Source organism: Crocuta crocuta, unplaced genomic scaffold (genome assembly GCF_008692635.1).
Source record: "Crocuta crocuta isolate KB4526 unplaced genomic scaffold, BGI_CrCroc_1.0 scaffold489, whole genome shotgun sequence".
Classification (NCBI taxonomy): Eukaryota; Metazoa; Chordata; class Mammalia; order Carnivora; family Hyaenidae; genus Crocuta; species Crocuta crocuta.
In genome coordinates, this window is record NW_027531874.1 from 1581586 (window position 1) to 1590575 (window position 8990).

Here is an 8990-nt window from a genome sequence, read left to right on the forward strand (position 1 = left end):
ATCTTCCCAAAGCAGAGCTCAAATAAAATCAATCTGTCTTACTTATAAAAAGATCATTCAATTCATTTAAAACAGTTTTATAGTCACATGCATTTATATGATATTTGTAAGAAATATAAAATTGCAGTACACTTATGGGTTATACCTGATACCAATTATTCCTGTATCTTTAATCATTCTTTAAAAAATAATCGAAACATACACAAAACCCCAGATTGTTTTATTCTTCACAATAAAGATGATGTCAATTGCAACTACTATTCCTGCTTCTTTCCTGAATTTCCTTTTCATATTCTTTCCTTTGTTTTCCTCTCTTTACTGGCTAGAGCCTNTCAAAGCATGGTTATTTACTACTCTGGAACAGTTTGTGTCATTTTAATTATTTCCTGAAGAATCAGATGTGGGATCAAGTTTAATCTTGCCAGAGATTTAGATAGAATTGAGTGGCATAGTTTAAAATTTCTTACTGAAATAGGTAGGAAATATGGTCACTTGTTGGGTAGGTGACTATATCTATGTGAATATGTGAAACATACTACATAGCAAGTCAGTCTTTAGTGCTATGACCAATTTTTACCCATATTATATATTTTTATTTTATTTTAAATAAATTTCCAAGGGGCATACCAATTACCTCTTTCTAACATGTGATGTTGACTGCATGTATGGCAGTGGGATAATTTCCAAGATCTTCTGGAACTCTGAGAATAGTAGTAATGCTACTCTTTCAAATAAAGATTTGGGTCAGTATAAAAAATAAAAGAGTAAATTAAAAACAACATTTCTCCAAAGTTATTTATGGCTGCATTGTTTTTGATAGTAGAATATTGGGAAAATGTAAATGCCTTTCCATCAGCAGCTGGTTGAGTAAACTATGATATGACCCACAGTAGAACACTGGTCACCATAAACAAAAAGAGTGAGGACAATCGCTATGATCTGATAGTGATTACCATTATATAATATCAAATAACAAAATAAGAGTAAGGTGTAAAAAAATATATACAGTTAGCTACCTTCGGTGGAAAAAAAAGAAAAATATATACATATATATACACACATACATATATACATACATACACACACATAAATATTAATGTATATTAATATACATTAACTAATGTATATTAATTATATTATATAACACATCATAATTAACTTTATTCTATAGCACATATAATTATTAATATATTAGCATATTTGAATTAATGTTTATTACTTATAATATTACAATACACATAATTGTTGATGTATATGATATATTAGTTAATATATATTAATACTATACAATGTATGCATGTTATATGTAATGTATATTAATGTACACTATATTGGTAATATAATAATGTACACTATTTTTGTAATATATTAATATATCATATTAATACAATAAATACATAAATATATCTTTTACATATATAATTACATTTATTGTGCATGTTTATGTGTGTTTCTGTAGCTAAACACACATTACATATTTTATAAAGAAACACAGGAACAATAATACAAAATCTATTTCAAATAATTACCGCTAGGTGGGTCAGTTGGAATAATGCAGAAGGAATAGAAATGGAAATGAAGTTTTAAAGAATTTATCTTTTTATATTGTATTGACTTTAGGATCAGGTAAATGTTTTACATATTGAAAAACAAAATAAAATCAAAACAAATGCAAAAAGGGGCATAAACACACAGGGAAAAAAAGAATATTTCAAGTTACATTTGATCAGAATATATAGCCTTAAGGTTCTTTGAAAAGAAATTTTTAACTTTAGGTAGGAGGTTTGCAGTCAGTACAAAGAGTGAATATATTAATTTTGAAAACATTTTGTATGAATTAAGTGATAGATCAAATGAATAAATACATCATTATGCTTTATAACCAGTTTTTTCAATATTTGGGAAAAAAGGAGAAAAAAATCTATGTTGTTACAGTTTTATTTGCCATGATATATAAATTTGTGAATTTAAAAAATAGAAATACTTCTTAACTTTACACTGAAAGGTCTAGATGAAATGCAACTGCAATAATAATATGGTTTCCTAGTTTCCAGATCTAGATTTTTAATGTCATTCCCTGTGGTGGAAGGGATTTGGGGGCTTGGAAAGGGTGCTGGGGGTGGAATGCACGGACCAAACTTTTTAGGGAAAGTGTTGGTTTTTGGTCTGTGACACGGAAATTACACATAGTCTGAATTTAGGGCCAAAGGGGACATGTTCTGCGGACATAAGATCTCATAAAAAATTACCACTACAAAAATTAATGGTAAAGCCACAGATGGGGAAAACAATTCCCAATACATATATCTGACAAAGGGCTCTACTCCAGTCCATCTATCTGACAAAGGATATGCATACATCTAAGAAGCTCCTTCAAATCAACAATAAAAAGAGGAACAAGAACAACTAAATTTTAAAAAGTGAGAAAAGAGCAAAAAGTTCAAATGAGAAGATATATGAATAGCCAATAAGCTCAAAAAAAAAAAAAAAGGAGCCTCAATATCATTAGTCAAGAGGGACATGCAAAATAAAACCACAAAAAGTTACTTCCTCATATCTATTTCAATAGCTAAAACAAAACAAAACAAATATGTCCTAGTAATATCAGATTTGGGGAAAATGAGGAGGAACTTGGCTTATACATCACTAGGATGAAATCATTGTTTGATAGCTTAAAATGTTAAGTATCCATTTATCCTACCCTGTGATACAGAAACTCAACTCTGAGGTTTTCACCTGAAAGAAATGAATATATTTGTCAACAAAAAATATTTGTAGAAGAATATTTATTACAACTTATTTATAGTAATTAAAATATAGAATGTACATGTCCAACAGTAGGATAATGGATTAATAATTATGTTAACATAATGGAATGCTACACAATAATAAAAAGGAACAATATATTGACGCATGTAACTGACATGGATACATCTTAAAAACCACTAAGATGAGTAAAATCAGCAGGACACAAACAAATACATGCTGTATGATTCAATTTATATGAGGTCCAAGAATATGCAAAATAATCTATAATGGTAGAAACCTCCTTCCGGGAGAAGTGGTCTGATTCATTTCTCAAGGTTAGATACAGCTCAAACACACAGATGTTTCCACCTCCACCTTGGTGTTGATTACTTTCCACGGCATCACTCCAGAGTTACTTTGTGTTAGTTTGTTCTGTTGTGGGTGATGATAAGTTTGCTCATTTGAATAAGTTGCTGTCTGCCAGATGTATGCATTGTAGAAGTATTTTTCCTCCATTGTACATGTAGTAGAATATTTAGAAAGTAGGAATTTTCAATATTTATTACTTTCATTTTTACTATGTGTTTATTCATAGAGAGATAGAGCACAAGGAGGGGAGGGGCCCAGGGAGAGGGAGACACAGAATCTGAAGCAGGCGCCAGGCTCTGAGTTGTCAGCACAGAGCCTGACATGGGGCTTGGACTATCAACCAGCCATGAGATCATGATCTGAGCCAAAGTGGGCCGCTTAACTGACTGAGCCATCCAGGTGCCCTAAATTTTCAATTTTATTTTATTTTATTTTTTAAATGTAGGGAAAAAACAGAGAAGGAAACAAAGAACAAAGCATTTTAAAAAGTTATGTGAAGTGATAAAAATAAAAGCAAAAATTAATCGCTTGCAATAATAAAAAAATAGAAATGATTGTGAGTTCTATAGTATAGAAAAACCTTGGATGCAACTAAGCAAGGAAAAAAGAAAAAGGATGCAAATATTGTGCAGAACAAAAAGAAGAGAAGAAAGGTGTACATTTAAACTTTTAAATATTATGAATAATTTGCTCACCAATACATTTTAATACCTAGAATAAATAAATCACTTTCTTGAAAACTATAAAATACTATATTTAACACCCCTCTCAAAAATTTTTGAATAAAAAATTATAAGAGAGTGAATTAGTGGTCTAAAATTTCCGTCTTGAAAAATTATCAAGCTCAGATGACTTCAAAGTGATCTCTTCCAAAATTTCAAGATCCTATCTTATGTGAGTTGTTTCATAGTTTAGAAGATGGAACATTTATCAGTTCATTTAATGTGGTCGCATAGCTCTAAACCAATCAGATAAGGACAGTCTATAATAATTAAATTAAAAGCCAATTTTGTTATAAACAGATTTTTAACAATGAAATACAATATTGACCACCATATGTCTCTCAGTCATTGATTTTGTTTGAGGACTGATAATTCTGCTCACTTCTGCCTTCAATGATATTCTAAGTATGCTAGTATGTTTTCAGTTTCCTTGCAAGTATTTCTTCCTTTTCATCTCATGCAGTACTATTCTCAATATCAATTGATTTCTCATTTTGGCTTTCTACTTCTGTATTAGAAATCATGTCTTTTGAATCATATTAAAGGTATCAAGCCATACTTGAAAGTTTTCTTTTATTTCCTATAATAACTCTTAATAGTTCATTTACAAAAGATACATTCATCATTTAAAGGACTAGCCCATGAAAAAAGAATGAAAAAAATGTTTGGATTTGTTTCAAAGAATCCTCTGTGGTAAACATAAGAATGAGATTTACAGAATAGTTTGTCTTTGGAAAGCATAAATTTCAATATTATTAACAATATGCTGATGATTATTATTACTAAAATTTAACCCTCCCAAATTACCACTTTTACAGTACTTATTTCAGAAATGGCTTTCTTTGCTATTCATGTACATGAGAAAATTGGAACTTAGTTGGATGAGTACCTTGTTCAAGATCAGCTGACTAATTAGCAACAGAACCAAAATTCAGATTCATCCAGACCTTCTTAACATCACAGATACCCTTTTCTATTAAATATTGGGCTCTAAAGTATTATTGGACATACAAGCTACTTCCTCTGGATAGATTACAAAGTAATCAATATCAATTCATATTTCTAACATTGGCTCATCTTCATCTATTTTATATTTTTTTATTTCTATTGTTTTCCCCATAGCTTCAGACAATTTTGGAAATTGTCTGGAAATTGTCAATTTTGGAAATGAAATCTATGAATTTAACATTTTCCCCTTAGCTTAAAAGTGTATGTACTTTTACACAGTGATGCCATATGTAAGAATGTATAATAAAGAAATAACGATGAATATCGAAGAAAGATAATGCTACAGATATTCTTTTAAATATTATAAAATATAGCAAAAACATGGTAAATGATAAATGTCTTAAAGGGTAGAATTAACTAAAGTAATGGAATACTATGAAAGCATTAAAACTGATATTTAGGACAGTTAAGAACATGAAAAGATATTGATAAACAACCAAGTTATTGTTTTCATTTAAAAATATTTTTCACTGAAATGTACAGTCTAAAAGGGTGACTTTTATGGTATGTGAATTAAGAATCAGCTAAAAGTTGCTTTTTCTGTGGCACAAATGAAAACAAGAGAATACTGGTTGAAGTATGCCTTTTCTTCACCTCTAAGAATCAAATGTATTTTTCTCTTAATACAATTTGGACTAAATGTCAGCATAATTTCTCATGCATTTTTGTGCATGGAACATGTACCATTCATGAAAATAATGAAATACATCCAGTAATTACATTGACTACCTATTTGTACCTCTACCCATGAATGATATTTTAAAATATTTCCACTTAACTATACCTTACATTTTTTCCATGTTAAGTGTTGCCCTACTTTTTAAAGTATAATGTAAAAAATTACATTCTTTACATAACTGCCAATCCTTATGCCCAGAGTACTGAGAGTAGGAGTTATTAGCTATGATTGTTTGTATATTTTAAGCAGATTCCTCCTGCTTTGCATAAAATAATAGGACAACACTTGCTTATTAGTGGAGTCTTTGGCTGGCTGGTTGAAGCTCTGCTAAACATGGTGCATGGAGGTGGGCGGGGCCAAGTATTGATTCTCAAAAATTGTAACAATGCATTTTCAAAACTGCCGGTAGAGGTTCACTGTTTGGTTTTCCTTTTCCATCGGACAAACTGAAACAAAGGGCAGTGCGGTGAATTATTTCTTATTTCTGCTTAAAGTTAATCAAACATACCTTCCTCCTCATCTACAAAATAGGCATCAACACAGAACTGATGTGAAGATTTTATAAGATAATGTGCATATAAGAAACCCAGCAGGGCACCTGGGTGGCTCAGTGGTTAAGCATCCTTCTTCGGCTCAGGTCATGATCTCACAGTTCGTGGGTTCAAGCCCCGTGTTGGGCTCTGTGCTGACAGCTAGCTCAGAACCTGGAGCTTGCTTCTGATTTTGTGTCTCCCTCTCTTTCTGACCCCCCTCTGCTCATGCTGTCTCTCTGTCTTTCTCTCTCTCTCTCAGAAATAAATAAAACATTAAAAAAATTATAAAAAGAGACATAGCTATAATTTTCCAGCATATATAACAGAAATCTAAAATAAATATTATGTAAATCTGGAAAAATACTCAAATATTTTTCTGTTATAAACTTAACTGGTCCCTAATGAAGTAAACATCTCTCAAACCTCAGTCAGAAATGATTTGTGTATTTATAAATTGAAATGTTTGTCTCTTGCCCTGATGATACCGATGCCCATAAAATCTTCTGTGTTGCTTGTGGCAGTGAGGGTTAGAATTATCTTTCTGGAAGTAAACTTGTTAGCTAGGTGGCCATTGCTTTCCAGGTTGCCTGAACCAATTTGGATTCCCAAGCCTATTCCATGATGACTGAATCAGAATTAGTGGGGAAGATTTTTTTTTTTAAATCAGGAAAATTTGGGAAACAATTTGTTCAGGATGTTGGAGTCAGAGGAACGGTCTGAATGAAACTTCCTCTACCAACCTTTTAATCTCTTTGGGTCTCAGTTCATTTCTAAAACGAAAAGTCAGGGACACCTGGGCAGATCAGTTGGGTGGGCATCTGACTTTGGCTCAGGTCGTTATCTCACAGTTTGTGGGTTTAAGCCCTCTATCAGGATCGGGGGTATCAGATCAGAGCCTGGAGCCTGCTTCAGAGTCTGTGTTCTCTTCTCTCTCTGTCCCTTTTCCCTCACACTCTGTCTCGCTCTATAAAAATAAATATTAACAAGATAAAAAAATAAAAACTCAAAAGGATCTGGATTATTAGGTAATTATGAAGATGGAATTAATATGTATACATAATGCACTTGCTACATCTATTATTGTTATCATTATTTTTTAGTGTGTAAAGGAAGATTATTATGCCGTTTTCTCCTTCCCAGTATGTATACAGACTATGCCACAGTAACACTGGCAGTTAAAGTTACCCCATCTGTATGTGGCCTGTCATTTAACACAACCCATGAAATACGTCCAAAGGTTTGAATCTCCTCCACAGACTAACTCTTTCATGCTTCTATCTGTAAAAGTTTCTTGCAATTAATGTTTTCTAGTAGCTGGTCCTTAAATTATATTTTAAGAACGCTTTATTGTATCCCAACTTCATCTGCAGAATCATTTAAAATTCACAAAGCCTTGCTTTATCACACATCAAATGTCACAGTCTGGCAGTTAATCTTATTGAAAGGTTAGTTATGTGTAGCACCTGCAAAGGTGTCTGATCTGAAGATTCCCAGGATTTGATGCTAAATGTGGATGAAGGTAAAATTAAATGGGGGATTGCAAAGGCAGCTGCGTATTAACTGACTTTTGGGTATCTCACCTTCTTAAAGTTTTCAGCATATTTTTCATTGACTATTGATGACAACAAAAACAACAACAACAACAACATACATACATAACAAATATCAACCTTCTCTCTAAAAACAAAGTAGTCTTAGGGTTTGCTTCCTTCTGTATAATACCAGAAAAAGGTCAAAAACTCTTTTAAATTTATTTGTTAATAGAATATTTGTTTTTTATTCATCCACTAAACTAAGAAGTTTTTAAAGGCTATTTAACACCAAAAAGACTTAATCAGATATGTGTAAATTATCTCCCGTGTGCAGTAAGATTTAAGTATTAGTCTGTTCCCACTATGTAGAGCATCTGTGACCAGTTTTTGCAAGATGTGTGCTCTGAAATGTAATCTTTAATATCTAACTCAATCCAAGTAGAATTATGAAGGACAAACTGCGGGAAAATGCAGTCTCTTTTGGATTACACACTTTGATTATTTCTTAGACAGAAATGTCTAGGACAAGGCAGTTAACAAAAATAATTGTAACAGGCCAGCTCAGGTGTGTGTGTGTTTAATTCAGTAGGACTTGCTGCCTTCTTTGCCATTTCAATTCACAGTCACCTAGTGGGAATGTTAGACCAGCATTACTGGTACTCCTTGATGTGACTCATTCCTTAAAAACATACGAGGAGGGCCAAACCAAAGCTATGTGAAGACAGAATGTGGCCTAGAGGCAATTCATTTATTACTTCTGGCAGACATTGTGAAGGCTCACCATAGGGCAGATGCTTGATCTTAGTGAAAAATACACTCAGAGTCTGTAGAAAACTGTTGTTCTATGAATATGACCATAGCAAAGTGTTCTTTGGGGGGCTATTTGCCATAAAAATAATTTTTTATGTCTTCATAACAATGCTGCTTATGTCTTTATGTGACAAATGGTTACTAATGACACCATGTATATAACTGATATTCAGAAATAGGGGATTTGACTTGCCTCTGTCTAAGGGACTCACCATTGAAAGAGAGCAGTGTAGAGAGGAATCTCAAAAGATTCCTGTTTAATTCCACCGAGGTAAAGGGCTTATTTGTAAAGGCCTTTTCTGCAAGTGTCCTGGGTCACTGAGTTGGCAGGTTGCCTAATATTTTGGTGTTGTAGACTCTGTAAAGATTGTTCAGGGGAAGCTTTTTTACTAAAAACCAGGGTCAAGGGTGACTAACATAGCCCCTCTGCTGGATCAATGTGGAGAAGCCACTAAAACTATGATGGACTAATTTCTGCAGTAGACTCATGTCCCATTGTCATCCCTGACCCCAGTTTTGGAATCAGTTGCTCTTCCAAGCAAGATTTGGCATGGTTTCAACTTAGTTTCTCCAGATCCAAGAGGCCCGA